The following is a 26591-nucleotide window of genomic DNA, read 5'->3' on the forward strand; positions in this document are numbered from 1 at the left end:
GCGGTGCGTGATCATTTGCGGGCTTATAATGTTCCTTTGGAAGGCTTGGCTGTGATAATGGTGGTGAGTGCGGAACATGCTTATCCGTACGAATTGTTTTATTTGTGGGTGACATTTCCGGCGGTGGACGCAAATTCTGGTGTGTTCCACACATACACGGCCACTCCTGTACCTGATGTGTATACTCCGTACAGGGCGCAGGAAGTTCCTATTGATGTTTGGCAGCATGGAGTTTGGTTTGGTGGCGCCCTACCCCATTCTTTAACCGCTCCGAGGTTGGGTCCTTTGTCCATACCAGGCGCAAATTGGCCTGTTTTGGCTGGATTTACTCCTCACCCTCTGCACGGCAATTGTAACTTAGGTGAACTTCGGCGACTTCATGTCGTCGCTATTGCCGTGATTAGAGCCCTCGTGCACTACACAAGCCGTAATCTTCAGGGTGGAGCCCCAGGAGGTGCGGCACTTCCGGCAGGGCAGACTGGTTTGAAAATCAGTCCTGTAATGGTCAATTCCGTAATGGGCAAGAAGCCCCAGGATAAGGATGATTTTCCTTTCTGGCTTGCTGAGAAATTTGACCAGCTGGAAGCGGTATTTCCGAATACAACTCCGGGTGAAAAACAACGGATTCTTACGCTTGGTTTGCCGATAGATTTGGCCCCTGAGCTCGTTGACTGTGAGACATGGGGAAAGATTTTTGCAGCGGTCTATTCGAGATGCTTTGGCACCCCGTCTATGTCTAATCTGTCTACAGTCCTTAAACGTGTTCAAGATGATCACGGACCGGAGTCTGCGGTTGAGTTGGGTATGCGCCTGTGTGGCACCTTTGATGTAGTTTGCAATCTGATCCTTGCAAATGTCAAGGGGAATGCAGTGAACTTTCAAGTTGCTAACGCATTAAAGGTGATTCCCGATGGCGAGAAACCCCGACAGTTAGCGAAGATAATTGTGGCGGCTTATAAAACAGTTGACCGCAATGCCAAGGGTCTTAAGCCTTTTTCTGATAAGGAGAAAAAGCAGCCCCAGGGACAATCTTCGGTAACGGCGGTTCAGCCCAATTCCAATAAAAACCAAAAATTGGCCTAAAAAACAGAAACAGGGTAAGCAACAACAACAACAAGCTCAGACTTCTCGCCCTGCGTCTCCGTTGCCTGCGCAGTCGGAACGCGTTTATGATTTGCGCGACCGCGCAATGTTTAAATCTCCTGATCGTTTTCAGGCTTCTGAACAACACTCTCCTCGTTCCTTTCAGGACTCATCGGCCCCGTCAACCGGTGGTGGAGGGGGCGGCAGGGGCCGGGGTGGCCAGCAAGGACGTGACCAGCCCCGCCCGCGCAACGGTGCAGACAAGCAGGAGGGCTCTACGCCTAAGAGACCGCAGTTTGCCAAGAAGAAAGTCGCTGCCTTAACGGCGCATCGATATGCCCCAGATTGTGAGAACGCGGCTTCGGAATCTGACGTGGGCTCTGACCTTGCTGGACAGCGCGGCGGAGATTACTATAGTGAGAGAGGCCCTCCGTCCACTACTGAAGGTGACAGCGACTGACACTTATGTTGTGATTGAAACAGCTGATACGAGAGTTGCTCCCCCTGATAGACTTTTTTATTTTTTATTTTTGGAAAACCTTTATTAATACTTCAACCAGTTAACCAGTTACAAGTATGGGCCTACAACCACCAGGGCTGGCCGCTAATCAATATCATTTCAACCAAGCAATTAGAACCAGACACGGCCTCCCGGGGGGCGAACACAATATGACTGCAATTAACCCCTTCGGTGCTCATGACGGAACGGTTCCGTCATGAGCGTCGGTTGGCCTGTGCTCATGACGGAACCGTTCCGTCATGAGTCCATAGGTTCTTTAGAACCTTCAGCACCGCAGCGGAATTCGCGCAGCACTGAAGGGGTTAAAACCGGCAGCATGGCATACTATACGAGTAACAGGATAATAAAGGTTCCATTTTATAATATAAAGATAGAAGGATCAGGTGCCGTACAATATCACAAAGGTGCATAAAGGGCGGGCAAAACCATAGGAGGTCCACAATTAATTTGCATTGCGGTGCGTGATCATTTGCGGGCTTATAATGTTCCTTTGGAAGGCTTGGCTGTGATAATGGTGGTGAGTGCGGAACATGCTTATCCGTACGAATTGTTTTATTTGTGGGTGACATTTCCGGCGGTGGACGCAAATTCTGGTGTGTTCCACACATACACGGCCACTCCTGTACCTGATGTGTATACTCCGTACAGGGCGCAGGAAGTTCCTATTGATGTTTGGCAGCATGGAGTTTGGTTTGGTGGCGCCCTACCCCATTCTTTAACCGCTCCGAGGTTGGGTCCTTTGTCCATACCAGGCGCAAATTGGCCTGTTTTGGCTGGATTTACTCCTCACCCTCTGCACGCCAATTGTAACTTAGGTGAACTTCGGCGACTTCATGTCGTGGCTATTGCCGTGATTAGAGCCCTAGTGCACTACACAAGCCGTAATCTTCAGGGTGGAGCCCCAGGAGGTGCGGCACTTCCGGCAGGGCAGACTGGTTTGAAAATCAGTCCTTTAATGGTCAATTCCGTAATGGGCAAGAAGCCCCAGGATAAGGATGATTTTCCTTTCTGGCTTGCTGAGAAATTTGACCAGCTGGAAGCGGTATTTCCGAATACAACTCCGGGTGCAAAACACCGGATTCTTACGCTTGGTTTGCCGATAGATTTGGCCCCTGAGCTCGTTGACTGTGAGACATGGGGAAAGATTTTTGCAGCGGTCTATTCGAGATGCTTTGGCACCCCGTCTATGTCTAATCTGTCTACAGTCCTTAAACGTGTTCAAGATGATCACGGACCGGAGTCTGCGGTTGAGTTGGGTATGCGCCTGTGTGGCACCTTTGATGTAGTTTGCGATCTGATCCTTGCAAATGTCAAGGGGGATGCAGTGAACTTTCAAGTTGCTAACGCATTAAAGGTGATTCCCGATGGCGAGAAACCCCGACAGTTAGCGAAGATAATTGTGGCGGCTTATAAAACAGTTGACCGCAATGCCAAGGGTCTTAAGCCTTTTTCTGATAAGGAGAAAAAGCAGCCCCAGGGACAATCTTCGGTAACGGCGGTTCAGCCCAATTCCAATAAAAACCAAAAATTGGCCTAAAAAACAGAAACAGGGTAAGCAACAACAACAACAAGCTCAGACTTCTCGCCCTGCGTCTCCGTTGCCTGCGCAGTCGGAACGCGTTTATGATTTGCGCGACCGCGCGATGTTTAAATCTCCTGATCGTTTTCAGGCTTCTGAACAACACTCTCCTCGTTCCTTTCAGGACTCATCGGCCCCGTCAACCGGTGGTGGAGGGGGCGGCAGGGGCCGGGGTGGCCAGCAAGGACGTGACCAGCCCCGCCCGCGCAACGGTGCAGACAAGCAGGAGGGCTCTACGCCTAAGAGACCGCAGTTTGCCAAGAAGAAAGTCGCTGCCTTAACGGCGCATCGATATGCCCCAGATTGTGAGAACGCGGCTTCGGAATCTGACGTGGGCTCTGACCTTGCTGGACAGCGCGGCGGAGATTACTATAGTGAGAGAGGCCCTCCGTCCACTACTGAAGGTGACAGCGACTGACACTTATGTTGTGATTGAAACAGCTGATACGAGAGTTGCTCCCCCTGATAGACTTTTTTATTTTTTATTTTTGGAAAACCTTTATTAATACTTCAACCAGTTAACCAGTTACAAGTATGGGTCTACAACCACCAGGGCTGGCCGCTAATCAATATCATTTCAACCAAGCAATTAGAACCAGACATGGCCTCCCGGGGGGCGAACACAATATGACTGCAATTAACCCCTTCGGTGCTCATGACGGAACGGTTCCGTCATGAGCGTCGGTTGGCCTGTGCTCATGACGGAACCGTTCCGTCATGAGTCCATAGGTTCTTTAGAACCTTCAGCACCGCAGCGGAATTCGCGCAGCACTGAAGGGGTTAAAACCGGCAGCATGGCATACTATACGAGTAACAGGATAATAAAGGTTCCATTTTATAATATAAAGATAGAAGGATCAGGTGCCGTACAATATCACAAAGGTGCATAAAGGGCGGGCAAAACCATAGGAGGTCCACAATTAATTCGATATTATACAAAACCATGGCGCTTAGGCATACGAATCAGGATAAACAAGCATACAATCAATGTTCGCGCCAGTGGAGCGCCCGCCCAATGGTACTGAAGTACCGTGAAAGTGTAGGCACAGATAAAAAGTCGACAGTTGACAAAAGAATAGACCCACTACACTGACCCGAAAAAGAGGAAATAAAAGAAAAGGCGAAGAAAGATAAGAAGAAAAAAGGCCATAGAAACAAATAATAAAAACAAAATCCCCCCCTCCCACCCTCCACCCTGCACCCCTGCAGATGACTACGGCCTACCCCCCTAGCAGCGTGCCTGTCGCCCCGTAAATGAACCCGAAATATAGAAGAACAAAGGGAAAAAAAGAAAAGAGAAAGAAAGAAGGGACTAAGACCCTACCCAAAAAGGGAGAAATGGAGGAGGGCTATGTCAAACGCACTCCCGGACTCTCCCCCCCGTCTCGACGAAGAATCCCCCGCCATGATAACACGATCAAGCAGACCACAATGAAACAGTACATCAGGGAAAACTAGAAATCCCGCCCCGGACTCCGTTAACCAAAGAAAGCAGTCCCGTTACCAATAAATCAAAATTGTGAAACCTCAGACAACAGTCTCAACCTTGGTCCCGTCGAGCAAATTCGCTGATCCCCTCCGATAAAGAGAGCCCCACCGTAAAATTGTCAAAGGTCAAACAGAAGTTGAATGTCGGAAGTTCCATGGACCGGACCCTGCCGCTCTCTCCGGTCCGCTGTTGTTCAACTCGGACCCGGCTAGACCAACACTGGAGACCCCGGCTTCCAGACTGGGCTAGGCCTCAAATTAAACCTCGACATAACTCCTCTCCACCATGTCGGAAAATTCTCGGGATTGCACCATCAGTCCGCAGAATAGTTCATGCACCCGGATATGAGGCGAGAAATCAGGATATATGACAGGATCTTCATGCGAAAGACGGGGGTCAGCGGAGCCGGGAGGCTATGCGGCCATCTTGCTTGCTGTCGTGGCTCCTCTGTGGTAAATAGTAATTTACCGTCTGAATTTCTATGCGGTAAAGTTCAATAATAATAACTCAATCGGAAATAAAGAGACACAAAGTCCGTGGCAGCTGAGTTTCAAAGTGGGTTTTATTCCATAAAATGGAATGGTTCGAACCTGGATATCATGTTCCTGTCCCCATAAAGGATCAGGAAGGGATAGAGCATACTTTATTGACAGAACATAACTTTTATAGTTAATGCACAGAATGGTAGCCAATACAGAAGGCGTAACAGCTGAGAGAAAACGAGATAAGGACACATGTGCATAGCAATACGTAATCAGAAGGCGTGCACTAGGGCGTACACAGAGGCGTGTGCTAGGAAACGTCACATGAAAGTGTCACAAGTGGGTGGATACTTAATGGAATCTTGCAGTGTCAGCAGAAATCTGTGGCAGCAGCATGACGTGTGACTGACGTGAGGCTGGAGGGTGCAGGGGACTTGACATTTAGCCCTAGAGGGGAGAGACAGAAGTCTGGCATGTCAGATCAACTCGTTCCTAAATCATATCTGATATCTTATGTTTAAGGAACCATATTATCTAGAAGGAAAAGGTCTCTCGGGCAGAGGCTACTCTATACTGAGTGCATATGTGCCTACGTGTCTGCGTGTAATGAGAGGAGCCATGGGCCTACCATGGTAACAGAAGCAATGAATTACTTGCATGGAGACAGAGAGGCCGGGCCCTTTGTTCTGCAGCCGGGGAATTGTTTATCTACTCTGCTAGACTGGAATGTGTTTTCGAGGAGCTGAACTCGGCTATACTGATAACTTGAAGGCAAAATACTGTCTTTGGCAGGCAAGCAGGCCGAGCTGGGCACCGCTCGCCGCGCAGGGAGTAGGACAGAGGTCAGGGAGCATCCCACGTTGCAGCGTTTCAGGAGACAGAGAACAGAAAGGCTTGATGGCAGAAATCAGGGCCTAGCCCTGACTAGGGAAAAAACGTGAGAGTGCATCATGAAAAGACGTTGGCAAGGCATATTTAGGAACTGAATTATCGATCCATTCATGGCGGATCTGAAAGAGGACATGTTAACGTTGGACGCAAATGTATTTGCGTCTTCATAGCTGGCACAGGAGGGAAGTTACATGCACTTTAACTCGTACATGGAGACGGTGGGGTACACGTTAGGGAACATTTCTGACCATAAAATTTATATTTCCTCATTCCTTCCTTGTTCCCTACGGACCCTTCATGATACATCAATCCTCATTAGTCCATCTATTTGTCCATATAACATCATTTGCTCTTCCTTTTTTAGACGGGATTTAGAACGCGGACTTGGATGAGGAAAACAGGATGTGGCGCACAGACCGCAAATCGCCGGCCCACATTGTATACATAGGCAACAACTGAATACTATGAGAAGGGCTATTCCAAGGAAGGATAGGACCTTCCATCCCCAGGCTGACAACACGCTCCAGAACCAACCGGACCAAGTCCAAGTACCTGGATTCTGGTGTATCTGATTTGCAATCTTATGGAGGCGTGTAATGGCTTTATATACTGATGGTGCATTATTAGGAATGAAAACACAGCAACTCGATCCGAGAACTTTACAGGCCCCGCCCCTATCGGCCAGGATGACGTCAAGGACGAGACGATTTTGAAGAACGACAAGTCTCATAGCAGACTGTTCCTCGGTCAAGTTACCTAGGGCGGACATAGTTTCATTCACTACTGCTTCAAGGGTTCTGGTCAAGTGACGTATAGACTTACTATTAAAGATGGCACATAAGCAGGGAAAGAAACCTTTATTGAAATCTGTGTATTGTTCCCATGCCGTTTCAGTATAGTCGACAAGCGGGAGATCTCTCTTGGGTCTGTTGGGTACTAGTCGGGAGTTTCTATGATAATCAGGTGGAGCTAGAAAAACAGGTGGCAGAAGGAATGCAATGTAACATGTCCCATCCCAATCTAGTGGCAAACGTATGTAGGCTGTATGACCACAAATGAAATAGGAATGACGGGTAGCCTTGAATGTAGACTTGCCTCTGTCACTGAATTCGATCACAGTAGTACATTTACTATGACCTAGAGGTACTGAACCATTCTTTCTGACACATAATTCGAATTTGACAGGTAGTACTGACATAGAGGGTACGTCTGGTCCTGTATCAGACTGAACATTTAGAATCATGAGGTTGAGTGTATAATTACCTAATCCATATACTTAATTTTCTAGATCGGTCCCTGTCCTTTGTGGAAGACCCTCCTTGTTAGGGTAACATGCTTTATGCAGAACTGTGTTCAGATTTCCCCATATCCAACTACCTTTGTATACTATGGACTCAGAGTCTAAGGAATTTATTAAACTAAACCATGCACCACAGGAACCATTATGTGTGAATGGATACGGTAAAAGAGGCAAGACTCCATTGTATTTCTGATAGGGAGGAAGTCGGCCACATATCCAACAATTGGTAGCATTGCTAGTCTGATGAGAATTATGTAACATACTGATGAAGGTATTGTTGCGCAGCGCAAGTCGGTAAGATAATTCATGAGGGGGTAGTTCACTGAAAGTATGCTCGACAGTGCTGTTTGAAAAGAAATGTGCATGTACGGAGAGAGGGAAATACATATGCAATAGAATACTTGCAGCAATAATCGTAAGACTCAGAAAAAACATAATCAGCAATGTCACTATACAGTGACTACGAAGAGATTTACAATGTTCTCGTTTCTTGAGCTGTTTCTGTCTATCTCTCTCTCTATTGGGGTCTAACGGATACATGTCAGAAACTGTCTAACCGATTCACCTAGGGGAGGACTTAAACAATTAAACTGTCTGACTTGCTAGACCTCAGCTTTAAACGATACTCTTGTTGAGGAGTTTTCTCTACCAGGGGGAGTTTAGAGTCACTGGAATCTGGGCAGTCCTTAGAGGGGGAGGATGAGTCAGTCTCTGGCGGTGTTCCGTAAAGCTTCTTAACATGACTCATATGGACCCATCCTTTGCGGCCCTCGAGCTTCACTGCTGTCCTTGTTGTCAATAAGACGAGCTTCGGCTCCTGCCAGCGGGGCTCCAGCGGGCTTTTCCTGTCGAAATTGCGCACAAAAACGAATGTTCCTGGTGTAATCTCGTGCGGCTTCACCTCGGTGTTGTCGGGAAAGGCTGCAGCTACCTGTGAACGACATGATTGTAGTGCAGACATCAAGGAGGCAAGGTAATCTGTCAACATATTACTATCAACATCAGTTAACTTTCTTGGTATAGGCGTCCCCCACATATTCGGTGGTCTACCGAAGACCACCTCATACGGAGATAGCCCTGTTCTCGAGTGCGCAACCATTCTCATGTAAAATAATGCAACTGGCAAGGCGACTATCCAGTCGACCCCTTTTTCGGCACATATTTTTGCAAGACGAGTTTTCAGTGTCTGATTGTGGCGTTCCACGAGACCTGCTGCCTCGGGATGTCGGACGCAGTGGAATTTCCACTGATATCCTAGCAAGAGGGAAACCTGCTTCATTAATTCAGATGAGAATGGCTGGCCGTTATCTGAATACACGACACGAGGCAAACCGTACCGTGGGAAAAATTCACGAACCAGCTGCTTGGCAGTGGTCGGAGCAGTATAATCTGGGACTGGATATGCTTCTGTCCAACGGGAAAGTGCACAAACAACTACGAGGACATATTTGAATCCTCGACATCGTTCCATCTGGATATAATCCATCTGGAGGACTTCAAAAGGGTAATCGGGAGGATGAAATCCACCTTGCTCTACGGGAATGCTTTTGCCTGGATTGAGTTTAGAGTCACTGGAATCTGGGCAGTCCTTAGAGGGGGAGGATGAGTCAGTCTCTGGCGGTGTTCCGTAAAGCTTCTTAACATGACTCATATGGACCCATCCTTTGCGGCCCTCGAGCTTCACTGCTGTCCTTGTTGTCAATAAGACGAGCTTCGGCTCCTGCCAGCGGGGCTCCAGCGGGCTTTTCCTGTCGAAATTGCGCACAAAAACGAATGTTCCTGGTGTAATCTCGTGCGGCTTCACCTCGGTGTTGTCGGGAAAGGCTGCAGCTACCTGTGAACGACATGATTGTAGTGCAGACATCAAGGAGGCAAGGTAATCTGTCAACATATTACTATCAACATCAGTTAACTTTCTTGGTATAGGCGTCCCCCACATATTCGGTGGCCTACCGAAGACCACCTCATACGGAGATAGCCCTGTTCTCGAGTGCGCAACCATTCTCATGTAAAATAATGCAACTGGCAAGGCGACTATCCAGTCGACCCCTTTTTCGGCACATATTTTTGCAAGACGAGTTTTCAGTGTCTGATTGTGGCGTTCCACGAGACCTGCTGCCTCGGGATGTCGGACGCAGTGGAATTTCCACTGATATCCTAGCAAGAGGGAAACCTGCTTCATTAATTCAGATGAGAATGGCTGGCCGTTATCTGAATACACGACACGAGGCAAACCGTACCGTGGGAAAAATTCACGAACCAGCTGCTTGGCAGTGGTCGGAGCAGTATAATCTGGGACTGGATATGCTTCTGTCCAACGGGAAAGTGCACAAACAACTACGAGGACATATTTGAATCCTCGACATCGTTCCATCTGGATATAATCCATCTGGAGGACTTCAAAAGGGTAATCGGGAGGATGAAATCCACCTTGCTCTACGGGAATGCTTTTGCCTGGATTGAACTGACAACAAATCATGCAAGTACGCACTTTCTGTTTTGCTGCTGCTCGTAAATGTTTGTTGTACCAGAAATTCTGTAAACTGTCTAACATAGCTTTTTCTCCCAGATGTGCTGGACTATGTGCAGTATTGATCATAACTTGAACCATAGAGTCGGGGAGAAACCATGTGGCTTTTCCCTTCGTCATCCACCCCTGCTCTGTCTGGACCCCTCCTAGTTCAGTCCATTTCTTTATTTCGTCTGGAGTAGCATGTGTCTGTATGTCAATTACATCTAGTGCGGGATCCTTAACTGTCATGCAATGTGTCAATGTCGGAACTATTGTCTTTGTCATGTCAGCTACAGATGAATGAGCCAGAGCTGTGTGTTTCGCGGTTTGATCTGCCAGGTCATTACCCTGGGAAATGGTATCTGTAACTTTAGTATGTGCTTTACATTTCATGATGGCTATGGCTGAAGGCAGATGTATTGCTTCTAAAAGTGCTTGAATGAGGGGACCATGCTGTATTTTTGCTCCGTGAGAGGTCAAGAAACGTGAATCTGTGTATATGTTAACATTCCTATTTTTGGCTATTATACAGGCTCGGGTCAGAGCAATAAGCTCTGCAGCTTGAGCAGACAGTGTATCAATACGGTGTGTTTCTTTGACTTCAGTTTCAGTGGTCACTGCATATGCGGCCACTAATTCTCCTGTGCTTGTTCTCATACATGAACCATCCACGTAAAGTGTCAGGTCTGGGTTAGTCAGTGCAACATCTGTCAAGTCTCGTCGGGGCTTTGTTACTGCATTAATGATCTCTATACAATCATGTGGAGTTGGATCTGTAATGTTTGAAGGTAACAGTGTGGCAGGATTGAGTATGTTACAGCGTCTGATTTCTATGTGTGGCTGGAACAATGTCAATTCATAACCTGTCAGTCGTGCTATAGTCAAGTGTTGAGTCTGTGTTCTGTTTAAAAGAACTTCCACAGAGTGTGGAACTTGTACTGTCAGAGGATGTCCTAACACTATGGAATCACTTTGTCGGATTGCTAAGGCTGTTGCTGCAACAGATTTTAAGCATGCAGGCAGAGCCTGGGCTACTGGGTCTAGTGTACTTGAAAAATAAGCACAAGGCTTATGTGAACCTGCTTGATCTTGTGTGAGGACAGACAATGCTGTACCATCACGTTCAGTAACAAAGAGTGTAAAAGGTTTGCTGTAACATGGTGTTGCTAAAACTGGTGCTTGACATAATGCTTTCTTTAATTCTTCAAAAGCCTGTGTATGTTCCTGAGTCCAAGGGAGGACAGTCGAAGTCGCTGCCTCCTGTGTTGTCAACTGTATAAGTGGCTTGGCTAGGAATGCGTACTGGGGAATCCATTGTCGGCAGTAAGAGGTGAGGCCAATGAAGGCCCGCACTTCCTTTTGTGTCGTGGGTTGCGGTAAGTGTGCAATTAACTCGATGCGGTCAGGTGTTAGCTGTCTCCCCCTCTTGGACAGCAAGTGCCCAAGGTACACCACTTGCTGAACACAGAATTGTAACTTTGAAGGGGAAACCTTGTGTCCCTTGTCAGCCAGAAAGTGTAAGACTGTCAGTGATGCATGTTCACATTCAGGTTCGCTACGAGCGGTGATCAGCAGATCATCGACGTACTGCAGCAAGGCAGTGTTAACTGGCATTTGAATACTATCAAGTTGTCTTTTTAAGGCTTGGCTGTAGATGCTGGGGCTTTCTGTGAATCCTTGAGGTGCACGTGCAAATTTGAAGCTTCGTCCATTTAAACAGAATCCGAAGAGATATTGGCTTTCTGGATCAATGGGGACACTGAAGAAGGCGTTCTTAAGGTCAATTACAGTAAAGAACGTCGCCTCTGAATCAATAGCAGTCAATAAGGATGAGATGTCGGGGACCACAGGGTACTGTGGCACAATGCATTTATTTAGTTCTCGCAGATCAATCACCAACCGATAAACAGGTGGTGCATTTGGGTCAGTACGTTTAAGAATCTGAATGATAGGGGAATTACATAGATTGGAGTCGGTTTCGACAACCACTCCCTGTGCAATGAGCTCTTCAATGATTTCCAGTAAAGCCACTACAGCATCGGGTGGTAACTTGTATTGTCGCATTCGGGGCAGAACAACACCTGGCTTGAGTGTAACACGGTATGGTGTAATGTGCATACAACCTACATCAGTTGGGCCTTTTGCCCATAAATGCTTTGGTACATTTTTCAATCTGTCATCAAAATCTCGTAACACATAGTGACGCTTAAAGTCGCGCAGAAATAGTCTAACTCCTTCCGGAGAACAACATATGACCGCTCCTAGAGCCTTCAGTGTCTTGATACCTAACAAGTTTTCTGGACATGACTTCGTGAGTAATAAGTCTGTAGTACGTGATAATGGACCAACTGCTAGGGGAACGGGTTTCGATACTTCATTAACAATAGGCTGTCCTGAAAACCAAGGGAAACATTCTGTGTGCCTGAGAGGGGTGCCCCTGGAACCTCATTGTGACTTATCGTTGTTCGACTTGCCCCTGTATCAATCAGAAACTTTCTATCCTTTCCTAAAACTTGACTATGTACATAAGGACCATCTTGATCTACAGGCACTTCAATAAGAGGCAAGCCAACTTCCCTCTCTAGGCTGTTTCATGTGTATCGCTGATAATTGGGATAATCAGATTGGGCATACTGGTACATCTGTTGTGAGACTTGCTGTGCCGCGGCAATAGGCTGAGGCTGTGGTACTGCTACCGTCTGTACTGTCTGTTGGGGAGCATGCATTGGCTGTGTGTTCTGTGGAACATGTTGCTGGACCTGATGTTGGATCTGGTCCTGTCTAGGCTGACGGGGTCTCTCTTTAGTTTTACCTGTGGATATGTTGTGTTTCAGAACGGCACATTCATTTACATAGTGACCTGGCTGTTTGCAATAGTTGCACGTCCCTTTAACGGGAGCTGCCGAATTACTAGACTGTGTCATACCCCTTTTCTGACCGTCAGCTGGAACTGACTGAGCAACTAACATTTTCATTTTCGTATCTTTCATACGTCTTTGTTCATGATCTTGTTCCTCTCTAATCCTGTTCTGGTGGTACTGTAACATTTGTAACATTTGGGATGGTGAATTTGCTTGCCATGTACTCTCAACTTTATATACACGGTTCTTAACCTGGGGCAGGGAATTCTCAAATAATTTGGTTACAAAAAGGTGCGGGTATGACTCGCTACTTGGTTTCAGACCACTGTTAATAATAAAACATTTCTCGAATCTAGAATAATAATCACTAGTGTCTTCATCGTGTTTCTGTTTACAGGCTGAGATTGCATCCCAGTCTTCCTTTTTCGTTGTCAATAATCTTGGCAGAACTTGTACAATTAATCCTGGTAATGCTTTAGCTTTTTCCCCAAGGCCTACCCCTGGAGTACGACCATTTTCCTCGTCCTCTATTTCGGTCCAATTAATCTTTTTATCTCCCACCTCCCATTCTTTCTCTTTGAGTTTCTCGTAAATGCCGGCTGGCAACAGTACTTTTAACATTTTCATAATATCTGAATATGTATGGTCACCCATGAGTAGCATATCTTTAATTTCTCGGTGAAAACCTGCAGGGTCCTTATCGTGACAAGGTACTAGTTTCTTCATTTCTAGTAATTCTATTTTAGTGAGGGGTGTATATACATATACACGTTCTAGTGTGTCATCTTCTTTTCTCACTGGATGTACTTCTCGTAAGGGATTCTGTCTGTCGAAGTAATACATTTTTCTTTCTTGGGGTGATGGAGCTGACATAAACTGTGGTTTCAGGAACGTATTATACTTGAGTCTCTGTTCTAGAATTTCTTTAATTAAATCGGTACCTAGACCTCTCCATTTATTAGAGAGCAGTTCTACTAATATGTCCAGTAAGGGACCTGGATCAGAATGTTGGCTTTTAAACAAACTAATGAGATGCTGAATCATGTATACACTAGCTAATTTCTGTTCATCAGGGGAAAGGCTCAAGAACGTCTGAGCTACTACATCGTCATTATACGTACTAGAATTGTCAGCCCATTGTACGGCGGACCGAGCTAGTTTTTGTTCATCCATAGAATTCAGTACATGGTACCCCATTCGATCTTGAAGTATTTTATCGGTAGCCTGAAACAAATGTTCAGGAGTCCTTGGATTTGACATGGCTGCTTGAAAAACTCTCTTACTTTCTGGACGTACTGGACGCATATTATTATTACAGTATCTTCCCTTACCTACATAAGCTATCACTTCTTTAGTTGGTAATTGCAATGTTTGTGTCACTGTCTCGGGTTGCTCCTCTTCCCCCGAGGATTCATTCTTGTCTGAATCTATTCCTATTTCACGCTGCCTTCTTTCGTGTATTTGTACTACTGCTTTTCGGATCTTTTTGTACATGCTATTTATACAATTCTGTTTATCATGTTTTCCATCTGCTATATTCTGACCCCATTTGTTAAGTGCATTCATCTCATCTTGGTCTACACCAGGCCTGTCTTGATCTCTTATCAAGCAGTTTATGAAGAAACGTAATATCATGCCTTGGATGTCAACTTTCTGATATGCCAGGGCCTCGCCAATGCTTTCGGGACCTACCCCCGTTTGGACAAAATGATATATTTTGTCTAGTTGATCAATCATTCCCGGCAGTAACATTAAGTGGTTGGCAACTCGCCGTAGACGTACTGATGCTAGCATCATTCTGTCGTCTTTACCGGGTACTGGATCAAATCTACAGTCTGTGAGAGGTTCCTTAAGTATGTCATAATTCACTGTCTGGGGTGTACGTTGATGTGCTAAATCCCTATAAGTCAGTCTATGTGCTTGTGGCGGTGTCTGAAAACCTCCTGTCGCACCTCCTGAGGTGCCAGGTAAAAAGGGATTCAGTGGATTCGTGCCAGGAATAATAGGTGCAGGAAGAACTGGAGCTGGGAGAACAGGCGCAGGATGTGGAACGGGAGGAGGAGTTTGTTGTTGCGGAAGTGGTTGGTCATTTCGGGGCGGAGTGCCATCAGCGGGTGGTGCCTGGACACGTGGATTTGTATATGCGGGAGCTACATCGTCTAAATAGGATGAAAGGGTGGCCAAGATGGCGGCGTGAGCAGACGTGCTTTGTCGGAGCTCCCGCCGCCGGCCGTTATCTACAGCATCTTTTTCAGCGAAACGCCCTGAACCGAGCACTTCCCCGGCGGGCCTGAGGCCGGCATTGCTGCGGGGGAGTGCAGGACGGCTGTGCGGTCGGTTCCCGGCGCGTAGCCTCGGCTGGGCCCGGCCCGGCGGCCTGGTGGCGCTGACGGCCTGGAGGGAGCGCGGCACGACAGCGAGGCCGCGAGGGGCGGAGTCTACAAGCCGAGTCGCGGGCGCCTGTGCCCGGCAGCAGCTGAACCGGCGAGCCCGGCCCGCGCGGCTGAGCGCGAGGCCCCCGTGATCACCTGTCGGGGGCTTCTGCGGGCTCGCCACACTGACCTGCAGCTGGTCGGAGTGCCTAGCTGGCGGTGGTCGACGGCGGACTCGGCTTGGGTCGAGTGAGAGACCCCAAGTCAAGAAGTTGAGGAGCGGTGGTGGAGGGGGCCCCCACCCCCCCGGCCCAGCAGACCCCCTTTCACGTGGGGCCGCCGAGGGACAGCGGAGACCGGCTGGCACCCCCGCAGGCCCGTCCACTGGCAGCACGACACGGCGATAGGCTGGGACGGTCGAGAGCACGATCGGCCAGCGCAGGGCCTGTCGGCGAGACCCCCCGCGGTCGCCGATCCCCGCCTGCAGCATTGCCCCAGTCCCTGGCTGCATCCACGCGCCTGGGCATTCGACAGAGGAGGTGGTGGCCAGTCGGCGCGGGGGGCGCGGGGAGGATCCACAGGGGCCACGCACGTGGTGGGGCAGCACGAGAGCCCTCGACCTGAGCAGACGCTGGAGGCACCCACACGAGTAGCCGAGCCCCCCCGACCACGACCCCCACGGAGGCGAGCGGGCCCCCCTTGCCGCGAAGAGGCCCCTACGACCGTACTGGGCTCTCACCCCCTGGACAGTGCACCGCGGTGTGCCGCAAGCGCCATCTTGGGCGGCTTCCCGCCCGGGCCGGCCGGTGCTCCCCGCCTCGTCCTTTGGAGCCGGCGCCTCTGCGCCCATCACGCGGCCCCCCCTGAACCCGGCTGCAGATTTGTGGAGCGGCGACACCGCACTGCTCCCCCGGAGTGGTGGAAGACTGGGAGGATCGCGGAGGTGCCACTCACACTGCACTGGTTGTCCCGGGGCCGGAGCGGTGCCCACAAAGCCTGAGGATCGATCTGCGGCCAGCAGACGGAGATACCGGCGGACGCGGCTGGGGTCTCTGGGACGGTATGTCCGGCGGGAGGCCCAGGAAGGACCGCACCATTAAGGATCTCTTCACCCCCCCTACCGTGGGGAAGCGGAATGGCCCCGCGGGGTCAAACCCCCGGGGAGACACGGACAAACAGACGGTGGCCTCGTCACCCCCTGGGGGAGCGGATCCCGAGGCTCCAGTCACGCGGTCCTTTCTGGAGTCCCTGTTCACTGGGCTGAGGGAGGACATCCACGCCCTAAAGAAGGAGCTCCAGGACGAGATCAAAGAGGTCCGCCGCGACACCGACGCCATAGGGGAGAGAGTGGCAGACCTGGAAACGAAGAGCGACACTCGGGACGCCGAAATAGAGGCCCTAAGGCAGGAGCTGGCCCGCATCCATGACCAGCAGGTGGATCTCCAGACGCATGCCGAAGATCTGGAGAACCGCTCCCGGCGGCATAATATCAGGATCCGAGGAGTGAAAATGGCCCCGGACACGGAGGACCTCTTTCGGTTCACACAGGGTCTCTTCAACCACGTCTTGGGCCGACAGGCGGACGCCCCCCTGCGACTAGACAGGGCTCATCGGACGGGCCCGCCGAGGGCCGACGCAACGCACCCCCCGGACATCCTGGTGTGCGTGCAGGACTTCAGGACAAAAGAGGAGATCCTGAGCAAGGCACGCCGCATGGAGAAGATCACCTTTGGCGACCATTCACCGGCCCTTTACCAGGATCTGGCTGCACTTACCCTAGAGAAACGGCGCACCTTTCGGCCAGTGACGGCGGAACTGAGACAGCGCAACATTTCCTACAGCTGGGGGCACCCCTTCCGCCTGGTGTTTCGGCTCAGCAATATCCTTCATCAGCCACGCACCCTCAGAGACGCCTGCCGGAGGTTGGGCCTGGAGGAGCCGGTGGTCGACGATGGGTCGCCGGGAGAAAAGACTTCTAACGAGACTGGCCCAGGCCGCTGGCAGCAGCAACGACGCAGACGCAGGCCGAGACGCCCCGCGGCAACTGAGATAGAAGAGGGGCAGAGGGCTGCGGTGGAGACGGTGGCGCAGGGCCTGGTGCCGGCAAACAATAGCTGACCGCTGGGAGAGAGACGCACTGGTTCCACAAGCCATGGTGGGTTCGGGCTAATTTAGTCCGGTGGCGGGGGCGCGTGCAGAGCGCTCCTTGGTATTCCCTGATGGTGACTCTGTCTCTTCGTCTGTGGCGGAGTGCTTCGAGCGGGCCGACCTGCTTGCGACGCCGCCATGGCCCCCATTCTACGGACTTACCTTACCACGGGTCCAGTGGCCATGAGCCTGGACCTGGGACAATGTTGGACCACATTTCTTTGCCAGTTGGGGAGAAGGGTTGGGTAGGGGGGCGGGCACCGGGAGTTGGATGGGAAGCGTTTGCACTGGGGGAGGGGGGGACCCAGGTGGGGAGGTTGCTCCAGTTGCTCCGGTTGAGCGGGGACTTGGGGGGGCAGTTTGGATTGGGGGGGTCTTGGGGAGAGAGGGGGGAGGGGCGGGAGGGTTCTCCTTGTCCAGAGGGTTCGGTCGCCAAGAGGTGCCCTGACGCGGCCCCTAGCGCAGCGTCTTTCGCGACCCGCGGGCCCACAGTCACGGCCGCCGGGCAGGCTTGGCTTTACTCGTACGATCCCAGACATGCCACGACACCTCATAGTGCTTACGCTTAATGTGCGGGGTCTCAACAGCCCGAACAAACGCAGGGCGATATTATCCTATCTCGAGCGCTCCAAGGCGGATATCTGCCTCCTCCAGGAAACACACCTTGTGCGCAGCGACCAGCATAGACTCAAATCCCGCGCGTTCCCGTGGCAGTTCTTTTCCTCTTCCCCGAAGAAGTCTGCAGGGGTGGCGATCCTAGTGGCTAAGTCCTTTGAGGGGAAAGTCCTCCAAAAAGAGGCCGAAGTTAGAGGGCGGCTCCTACTCTATAGCTTCCAAATCGCGGGCCACACCTTGCTTGTGGGCTCTGTTTATGGCCCGAACGAGGGCCAAGAAAGGTTCCTGCATACAGCTCTAGAGACCGTTACAGCCACCACACACACTCACTTGCTGCTGGGGGGGGACCTCAACATAGTCTTTCATAACACGGCGGATCGCTCGGGTCAGAGATCCGGTCAAGTAGGGGCGCTCACGGCGGCGGGTCACGCGCACCTGGCAGACCTGGGCCTCATCGACCTTTGGCGGCACACGCACCCCCAAACTACCGCCTACACGTATTACTCGGCTGCGCATAAGACATATGCGAGGCTAGACTATTTTCTGGGCTCCTCGCAGCTAGCGCTACAAGTGGAGAGCGTGGAGATACTGCCAGCCTCGCTCTCGGACCACTCCCCGGTGGCGGCGACGCTTCGGGTGGGAGCCATGCCAGCTCCACAACGGCACTGGAGGCTGCGGGACGGTCTCTTACAGCTGCCTGACACCCAGGCCCGACTCACGACGGCGATTAACCGTTTTCTGGAGCACAATGCCAATGATGACACCACCAAAGCGACCCAGTGGGCGGCCCTCAAAGCGGTCCTGCGCGGGGAAATCATTTCCATCGCCACGGCCAACAACAAGGAGAGGGAGCTGAAACGTGCCGAGCTCTCCCAGCGCGTGGCGGAATTAGAACAGATGCACCAACGCACAGGGGCAGCCAGAGCATGGCGTCAACTATGCGCCGAGCGGAAAATGCTAGCGGCCTTGGACCAAGATGTGGCGGAATACGCCGCGATGCGCCTCAAACACGTCTACTATACCGGTGGCGACCGCTGCGGGAGACTGCTGGCGAGTAGACTTCGGGCGCAAACCCAGAGGCAACAAGTGCGCTCTCTCCGGTTGCCCAATGGCGACCTGGTCACAGAGAACGCAGCGATTGCGACGGCTTTTGGCAATTTCTATGCGGCGCGCTACGACGCGGATCACCTGCACCCTGACGCCGGCCCAGCCTATTTGCGGGGCGCGGATCTCCCCACCCTTACCCAAGCCCAAGCGGACTTTCTGGAGCGGCCCATAGGCCTGGAGGAGGTCATCTCGGCCATTGCCCGCCTCAAGGTCGGGAAATCCCCGGGACCCGACGGCTATACTGCGGCATTTTACAAGACCTTTTGCCAGCAGCTTGCCCCCCTCTTGCGCGACCTGTTTAATACATTTGACACGCCCGGCGCCATACATCCGGACCTGCTGGAGGCGTCTATCTCTGTTATTCCCAAACCGGGTCGTGATCCGGCAGTCTGCGGCTCCTACAGACCCATATCGCTACTGAACGTAGACCTGAAGCTCTACACTGGCATACTAGCGAGCCGCATCGCCCCATATATGCAACAACTGATAGACCCCAACCAAGCGGGCTTTATCCCCCAACGGCAGACCAGCGACAACACCAAGCGGGTGCTGCACCTCATTGAGGCCGGATCACGCACTAAACCCGACTGCATGCTGCTCACCATCGATGCGGAGAAAGCCTTCGACAGAGTACACTGGCCATACCTCGATCAGGCCCTCCGTCACTTCGGCTTTGGGGAGAAACTCCGCCACCGCATCTTCAACTGCTATCGCCGGCCCAACGCCGCGGTACGAGTGAACGGTCATACCTCCCCGAGGTTCGACATTGGCAGAGGCACGCGCCAAGGCTGCCCGCTGTCGCCGCTCCTATTCGCATTGTACATGGAGCCGATGGCTCAGAGGGTGCGGCAACATGCTCTCATTTCAGGTATTAAATTTGGGGCCGACACGCATAAGATCAGCCTGTACGCCGACGACGTCTTGCTGTCCCTCACTGACCCGATGCGATCCCTGCGCGCTCTCTTTGTGGAGCTACACACCTTCGCCCTGGCCTCGGGCTTCAAAATCAACGAAGCCAAATCTGAGGCCTTGAACATCTCACTGAGCCCGGATGTGGTGGCCGAGATTAAAGCGGAATTCCAAATCCAATGGTCGGACGCAACCGTCCCGTATCTGGGCGTTCGCCTGGCTCCTACTGTCCGAGGCACAGCGCGGGCCAATTATGAGGCCCTCACCCGCAAACTCCGGGAGCAGCTCCGGCGTTGGAAACCACTTACGCTGTCGTGGTTAGGAAGAATTGCCGCAGTCAAAATGACACTGCTGCCGCAGATTCTGTACCTGTTCCAGACGCTCCCTCTGAACCCCCAGGCGGGTTGGCTCCAACAAACTCAATCGGAATTGTCACGGTTCATCTGGAATGGCCGGCGACCCAGATTCAAGCATACTCTCGCCACCCTACCCCCCGCGAACGGAGGGGTCGGCGTGCCTGACCTTACTCTGTACTTCCAGGCGGCACAGCTGCGCACCTTTGTGGAATGGTTCCAGCTGGAGTCCGGTAAGCACTGGCTCTTCCTGGCAGTGGCCGGCCGTACCCTCCAAGGCGTGCCCTTCATTCCGCGTCGACACCGCCCCCTAACCTGTACACCTCTGAAATCACCAGCACCGCCCTGCGAGTGTGGGATAGAGTAGCCGTGGCCAAGGGGCTGACCACCTTCCCCTCACCCATGACTCCCATCTTTGAGAATCCAGACTTCACACCGGGCTTGGACACCGGCACGTTCACGACGTGGCGGACGACACCCTGTCGCGCGGCAGGACACATGTTCGATATCAAGGGCATTCTGCCGTTCCAGCAGGTCAAGGCGGATTACGGCGTGGCCGAATCAGAACGCTTGCAGTACCTGCAGGTGCGCCACTGGGTGCTCCATCCCTCGATCCAACCCGGAGCCCAACGGCACCTCACACCTTACGAACGATGGCTGCTGACACGCACCTCGGATAAGAAGTTGATATCGGACCTCTATCAGCAGCTGCTACTCACGCAAGCACACACCTACAATGCGGGCCAGGTCCGGTGGGAGAGGGATCTGGGGAGGCAGCTCACTAGGAAGGAATGGGAGGGGGTGTACCATAGAGCCAGACACTCGGCGCACCACACTGGCCTTACCGAGACATTGACTAAGGTAGCAACATACTGGTACCACACCCCTGAGAGACTACACCATTGGGATGCTCGAATCAGTGACAGATGCTGGAGGGGATGTGGGGAACTAGGGACACTGGAACACCTGCTGTGGAGCTGTAAGGCGCTGCGCCCCTATTGGGACCCTATCCTGGATCTTATAGATGCACATCTAGACACACAACTGCCGCGCTTCCCAGCGTACATTCTACTAGGCCTCCCAAACGCACTCATGTATCCTCTGAAATCCTGGCGCGGGCGCCTGATCGCGCTTGCGCTTGGGGCTGCGGTCCAAAACATTGTGGCACACTGGAGGGCGACCCAAGCTCCGCAACAACTGGGGTGGCTTCATCGACTGTGGGCGATCCTGGGAATGGAGAAACTATCGCTGGCAGCATCAGGGAGGGGGGCGGACTTTGCGGAACTCTGGCGGCCATTCCTCGCCTTGCTCACCGGGGAGTTTCGGGAGGTGAGCTGCCCACGCTACCTGCGTCTGCTACGCTTGGCGGAAACACCTCTCCCGGACCCCAAAACACATACCCGTAAGCGCACAGGCCCCACGCGCGTGGCGTCCACTGACTGTTGAGGGTGGTTCACGACCTATAGCTGGATTCCGGACATGGACAAGGAGAAGGGAGGGCTGGGGTGGGGTGGGTGGCGGGGTTGTTTACAGTTCTTTGTTTCTCGTGTTTTCTTACAATGCACTAGCACTGACCAGCTTGCACCGTTGTAGCACCTCTTAAGACGCGGCCGGCCCATTGGGTTGTAGGCGGCTTGCTGTGTTAATAAGATGATGTACCCGCTGGCCCTATTTTGGGAATCTGCGGGGTCGCTGACCCCGGCCTCCCTAGAGTGGTGGCGGCCCTTACAGAAGTCGCTGAGGTGCATTTTTTGCCTATGCTCAATAAAATATTTAATACATAAATAGGATGAAAGGAATATGTCCTTTGCGGTCTTGTGGCATACTTTCGTCGGAACTAATGGGGGGGGGGCAGGTCTTTCGGTACTTCCGGGGTGGCCTTAGGTAAACCCTCGGCCACGACAGGATACATACCATTCGCAAGAGTATTTTGCTGTCGGTCTACCTGTTCTGCTTTGACTCGTATACCTTCCTCAACTAATTCATTTTCTCTGACTTTTTCGGAATCCTCCCTATGTTTCTCGGCTTTTCTGAATTCTTTTTCTGTCCGTTTATGAGATTCTTTACGCCACACTTCTATGGCGTCTTTCTGTGATTGTCTGGCTTTCTTTTTCCATAGCGCTTCTTCTACTCTCATGATGCAATCTGCATCCCATGTCCCTGTAACGGGCCACCTATATTTCTCTTCCAGATGTTTAGTGTAATCGGCCCATAAATCTAGGTATAGTATGGCCTCGAAGCCATGTTTGTGGTACATAAAATTTCCGGGAGTGTCCCTAGGGGGGACAGGAATCGCTTCCTCTAATATCCCTTTCCTAGTTCCTATCTGTCTTAATTTATTGAACAGCGGCATCTTGATATTAGATACTTGATACTTACTTGAACCTGAACACAGTAAATACAATAAACACAGTAATGAAGATCGAACATACCACGACATTTAAAACACACTGAAACATTTTTAAAAACGAACAATAATGATTAGAATGAAACTAGCTAACAGTATACTGGATATACTGCTAAACAGTACAGATACACCGCTAAAACAGTGCATACCGGGTCTGTGTACCCAAACCCGTCTTGACCGGCACAAATTAATGCGCTCGTCTAGATGCGTCCCCAGCAACGGTACTCACCGGGAAGCACGGAACAGAAGGCCTCGGAAACTCGACTGGACTGGACCGGACTCGACTCGACTCGTGACGTAGGTACTTCGGAACTGGTGGGCCTCTAGATACCTCGGACCTTGTTCTCTTTGGCTGGGCTCTGGTCGGGATCCTCCGCTCTCCTCACCGCCTCGTCTGGGTGCTGATCGCAGTCTCCTTCTCCTCCGTAGGCCTGAAGGAGATACAGGAAATCCTGCGGGTACGCGTAATTGTCCGTAATTGTCCGTCTTGGCTGGAGCAGGGGGCGAAGCCTGCAACGCACCTACCGGCGCGTGGGGTGGGGGAGGGGTCCCTATTCGGGCGCCAAAATTATGTGGTAAATAGTAATTTACTGTCTGAATTTCTATGCGGTAAAGTTCAATAATAATAACTCAATCGGAAATAAAGAGACACAAAGTCCGTGGCAGCTGAGTTTCAAAGTGGGTTTTATTCCATAAAATGGAATGGTTCGAACCTGGATATCATGTTCCTGTCCCCATAAAGGATCAGGAAGGAATAGAGCATACTTTATTGACAGAACATAACTTTTATAGTTAATGCACAGAATGGTAGCCAATACAGAAGGCGTAACAGCTGAGAGAAAACGAGATAAGGACACATGTGTATAGCAATACGTAATCAGAAGGCGTGCACTAGGGCGTACACAGAGGCGTGTGCTAGGAAACGTCACATGAAAGTGTCACAAGTGGGTGGATACTTAATGGAATCTTGCAGTGTCAGCAGAAATCTGTGGCAAGGATGCGCGCGCAGCAGCATGACGTGTGACTGACGTGAGGCTGGAGGGTGCAGGGGACTTGACATTTAGCCCTAGAGGGGAGAGACAGAAGTCTGGCATGTCAGATCAACTCGTTCCTAAATCATATCTGATATCTTATGTTTAAGGAACCATATTATCTAGAAGGAAAAGGTCTCTCGGGCAGAGGCTACTCTATACTGAGTGCATATGTGCCTACGTGTCTGCGTGTAATGAGAGGAGCCATGGGCCTACCATGGTAACAGAAGCAATGAATTACTTGCATGGAGACAGAGAGGCCGGGCCCTTTGTTCTGCAGCCGGGGAATTGTTTATCTACTCTGCTAGACTGGAATGTGTTTTCGAGGAGCTGAACTCGGCTATACTGATAACTTGAAGGCAAAATACTGTCTTTGGCAGGCAAGCAGGCCGAGCTGGGCACCGCTCGCCGCACAGGGAGTAGGACAGAGGTCAGGGAGCATCCCACGTTGCAGCGTTTCAGGAGACAGAGAACAGAAAGGCTTGATGGCAGAAATCAGGGCCTAGCCCTGACTAGGGAAAAAACGTGAGAGTGCATCAAGAAAAGACGTTGGCAAGGCATATTTAGGAACTGAATTATCGATCCATTCATGGCGGATCTGAAAGAGGACATGTTAACGTTGGACGCAAATGTATTTGCGTCTTCATAGCTGGCACAGGAGGGAAGTTACATGCACTTTAACTCGTACATGGAGACGGTGGGGTACACGTTAGGGAACATTTCTGACCATAAAATTTATATTTCCCCACCTCCTCCCTGATAGACTTTTTGAAATTGTCCTGTTAATAGAAGGTGACATACAGCGTACCATAAAAGGGGTGTTTTGGGAAAATCTTTCATCTACGTATGACATTTTGCTTTCGGAGGCTGATTGGCCCCCACCTTTTGTTCTTGCAGCTCCGCGAGGGGAGGAGGTAATCCTCCCCAGTTTCACGAACACTGTTTCAAGAGTGAAAGCGCTGCACTTTGCAGAAGAGTGGGCTCTGGCGCTTGCACCGGCTCTGTACGGCAATCAATGTGGCTGGGATAAATTGTCTCCAAGCCACGAGATTCCAATACGGTCTCAGCCGCAGCCTCAACCTCAACATCCCATACGACGTGAAGACAAAGCTTCAGTCGCGGCTATCCTTGAACAATTGGAATATCAAGGTGTAATTGAAACATGTGTGTCACCGATGAATAACCCCCTCTTTACTGTGAATAAGCCGGACGGCTCATATCGTTTGGTTTTGGTTTACCGGCATTTAAACTCGCATTGCCGTAACTGTGCAGTACAGAATACTCACGGCTCTGCACTTGTGAATAGTCTTGTGCGTAAGCGGTTCAAAACCACGCTTGACATTTCCAATGGTTTTTATGCCCATAGATTGGATGGTCTAAGTTCCCAATGGACCTCCTTCACATGCGGCGGTGTGCAAAAAATGTTTCGGCGTCTCCCAATGGGCTATAAGAATAGTCCTGGAGTCTTTTCCGCCCACATAGTCTCTCTGTTAGAGAGAATCGACCCAGATGCTTGTTCGTATGTGGATGACATATATCTCACAGACGACGAACTTTGGGAGCATCTGTGTCGAGTGAACAGTATTATTTGTAACTTTGCAGACATGGGTTACAAGTTTAATTTTGCAAAATCGCACATTGCAGAGTACACAGTGTTTCTAGGCTATGAACTTAACAATGAAGGAAAAGGTTTGGCTCCTAATTTCCTGGAGAAATGCGCACAGTTGCGCTCTCCGACAACACTGAAAAAATTACAGTCTTTACTGGGCTTTTTAAATTTCGGGAGAACATACATTCCGGAATATGCCCAGTGTATCAAGCCTTTGTATGCTTTGATACAACCATCTTTTTCCAAATCATGCTGGCTGCCTGAGCATTCAGCTATTCTGCAGTCTTTGCAAGCTGATTTGCTCGCTTCTGAATATTTACAGACTCGTGATAACCAGACCAACCCGGTGATAAGAATTATCCCTGGGACGGTAGGTTTCACGTACCTAACTTTTAATGAAGGAGATACAGTACCTATTGCTTACTAGTCATACTTGTACACTTCGGCTGAAATGCGATTTTCCACTGTGGAGAAAGTTTTGACGGCTGTGCAGATGGCAATTCTTAAAGAACGTGCCCTGACACAGGGAAAACGCATGTTGGTTGTTACCCCGTGTCCTGCTTTGGAGGCAGTAACGAAAGCCAGTGTACCAAATTCCAAAGCTTTGCACCCTCGGTGGATTCAATGGGCTGCATCCTTGACATCCCAGGATGTCACGTTTATTTTTGACGCCACTTTACGGTCGCAGGAGTACTTACAGTATGAATTCGTTCATCCGGCTCCTTTAGCAATGCGGCCGTTGGAGGATTTCCATTGCATTATTTACACTGATGGTTCGGCGTAGGTTGCGCATGGCTCTAAACATGCCTACGTTTCCTCGTGCGCCATTGTGGTCGGTGCTATGGTGAACGATGAGTTCAAGTCCAGTGTCGTGCACACGCAGACACTTGGTGACTGCACCACACAATTAGCAGAGCTTCGTGCTCTGATGCTTGCATTGGAGTACGCAGATCCTTGTGTGACGACTTTAATCGTAAGTGATTCTTACTACTGTGTCCAGTCTTACAATGAGAACTTGTTTTTTTGGATTCAGAATGAATTTTGTGATTCCAAAGGTAGCACAATAAAACATAAAATGGTCTGGGTCCGAGTGGCTGAACTTAAGGAAAAGTTACCACTCGTGTTTGTGATTCATACTCTTGGCCACCAGCGTGTGGGAGTCCACGCTGTCTGTAATTCGCTTGCTGATGAAGCGGCGAAGTCAGCAGTGTCAAAATACTAAGTTGCAGCAGTTATACGGTCCAAAAGTAAAATAGATGATGACATCTTGGCGGCTGTTGCTGCCACTGAGAAGGGAGGTAAATATCCTGCGGGGTTCCCTTC

The sequence above is a fragment of the Lissotriton vulgaris genome, chromosome 5 (assembly GCF_964263255.1).
Source record: "Lissotriton vulgaris chromosome 5, aLisVul1.2, whole genome shotgun sequence".
Lineage (NCBI taxonomy): Eukaryota > Metazoa > Chordata > Amphibia > Caudata > Salamandridae > Lissotriton > Lissotriton vulgaris.